The following is a 2416-nucleotide window of genomic DNA, read 5'->3' as shown; positions in this document are numbered from 1 at the left end:
ATCATGTTCAATTGCATCAGCTGGAACTCTCACTATAAAAGTGACTCAACTGGTTTGTGTGCTTGTGATGATTCTCATGGAAGTACTATTGGAAGTACTATTGCAACAGCAGCAGAACAGCACAGCTGAGGAGAGCGGACTTGAAAACCAGACAAGTCCCAGTGAGTCGCCACGGGTCGAAGCTGCTGAAAATTCCCATAACAGCCTTTTCAAAGGTAAATTGAAAGCTGTTTATGTATAACAGAAAATTAATATTTTCACACTTTTCTCTAAAATTTCCATAGGGTCATGAAATATGACACCCAAACACTGTATCACATACTTGAAAAAAGACAGAACTTTATCTGATACACGTGCTTTACGTTCCGCGGCCGATTCATCAGTATACGGACATGTGTATATACATAATAACATATTTTGTAGTCAATATTTCACAGGACGTGGATTATCTGGACCTTTGACAATGTATCAAGACCAGTTTTGTGAGTTTGAGGACCAATGGATTAACTCGAGACTTGTTGATGGCTGACACAAGTAGCATAGTTAGCATGTCTGAATCGTGATCATCTGATAAAAGCGCTGATTGTACCTGCCGTTGTGGTTGTATCTTGACATAAATTTGTTTGCAAGAATCACGTCTTTCAACTTTTGTGTAGCACGAGAAGCTAATTAAAAGAGAACGTCAGTAAATGTTGGTGCAATCCAGACGTCGCTTGTGAAATGCGTTTTTTTTTCTGTTCTGGGACGTTGCTATAGGTTCGCTCCTCCCTCAGTTTTGGTGTGAGATCAGGGCCTTTAGATGATTAATTATTATACATCACAAAGCTCATGCATGTGTCTTCATGTACTTTTTTCCCTGATTCCAGAGGAAATTTCCCCCTAAATCACCATATTAGGGTAATTTGGCTTTAATTGCAGATCCTAGAGTCCAGCTGGATATGTTGCCAGTAGATAAAATGGAAGGCATGGGGGGACTCCACAGGACAAACTGACCTTAGAGCAGTTTAGGGCACTTTGACACATGCAGGCAAACAAACCCCAGAGCTCACAGACCTGTAAGATAGAAGTAACGTAATGATTTTTTATTTGCTTAGCCAAATGTTTGTAAAAGAGGCATTCCCACAAACACACAATGAAAGGGAACTGGAGAATGATCCAGTACAAACAAGTACAGTTACAATGAAATAGCAAGACGAGGAAGGAAGACTGAGAAGTGAAACTTAAATGATAAACCTGGTTTTGAGTGACGATCGAAATGAAAGTGAATCTATCATTGAATTGTGTCACTTTAAGGGCATTGTTTGGTACCAAAGAGAACACTTAATTTCAAACAACTTAATTACTAAAGCCTGTTTTGTACCCTACACCCTAGCACCCCCCTTTGTGAGGATTTATGTCCTGGAGCTGAAACAGTATATTATTCTAGAGTTTAAGCTGATACATGTAGAACAACATTTACTATAATATAACGCTGTGAAGAGTTCAGACCAGAGGAGGAGAAGCAAATGTGTAGGAGGAAATATGGTGTCACCGGGCAGACCAGTCACAACTGCTGCCTGCATCAGCATGACACAGAGCTACGTTTCTCGTGAGGGTCACATCAGGCAACGCTGTGCCCCGCGGTGCCATTTTGACAGAGGAGTACGTGTAAGGTTTCAGCGTAGCCCTTAGTATCAACTTGTTCCTTCACCTTGTGAATTTGTGCCAAAAGGTCAAGTCAAAGTTTGATGTAGTAAAACAAGGTCAGCAGGAATATATGAAAACGTGTGAGTGTGGGGTGAGAAAAGCTGCACCTCAGCCGCATCAGCAGCTGGAGTTAAACCCTGAACGTTACGAGACAGGAAATAATCGAGCGGTTGAGAAAAAAGATCTTTGATGGTTTTATATTTGCAAAGAATGTGAACTCTTCCGCAGTGGAACTGAAAAAAAAACAAAAACAAAAACAAAAACCTGTGCAAGTGTAAGAGTGATATTGTAAGACATCCCTTCTGAAAGTATGCTCACACGTGTGTGGGTAGATCAACTTGGAGCAGAAAGTCAAAAGAGTTTGGTCGGTAAAGCATTAACCTTGACAATCAGAGCAGTATATACCGGCTAGGGTTTAATCATTCACACACGCTCACACACTCGCTCACTTTTATCGCTGCAGAGGACATTGACTTACCATAATTTTCCTGAGACTGAACCTCACCCATATTTTGAAACTTAAACCAAGTTTTTACCCATAAAAAGTGAAGGTTTACATGTTTTGTTTTTTCTCTTTACAGGAGAGACAATTCCGTTATTATTTCTTCACTTTCAGGCTGATGGAAGGTTGGGTGAAGTTTTTCAGGCCACAAAACACTCCTGGAGGTGTTGCTGTAATGTCCCAAACAAGTGCAGTGACTGGTGATCAGTCCCCCCCCCCCCCCCCTAA

The sequence above is a fragment of the Aulostomus chinensis genome, chromosome 18 (genome assembly GCF_037954235.1).
Source record: "Aulostomus chinensis isolate RoL2024-O1b breed Wild chromosome 18, RoL_Achi_v1.0, whole genome shotgun sequence".
NCBI classification, from domain to species: domain Eukaryota; kingdom Metazoa; phylum Chordata; class Actinopteri; order Syngnathiformes; family Aulostomidae; genus Aulostomus; species Aulostomus chinensis.
Note: the sequence above shows the minus strand (reverse complement) of the source record.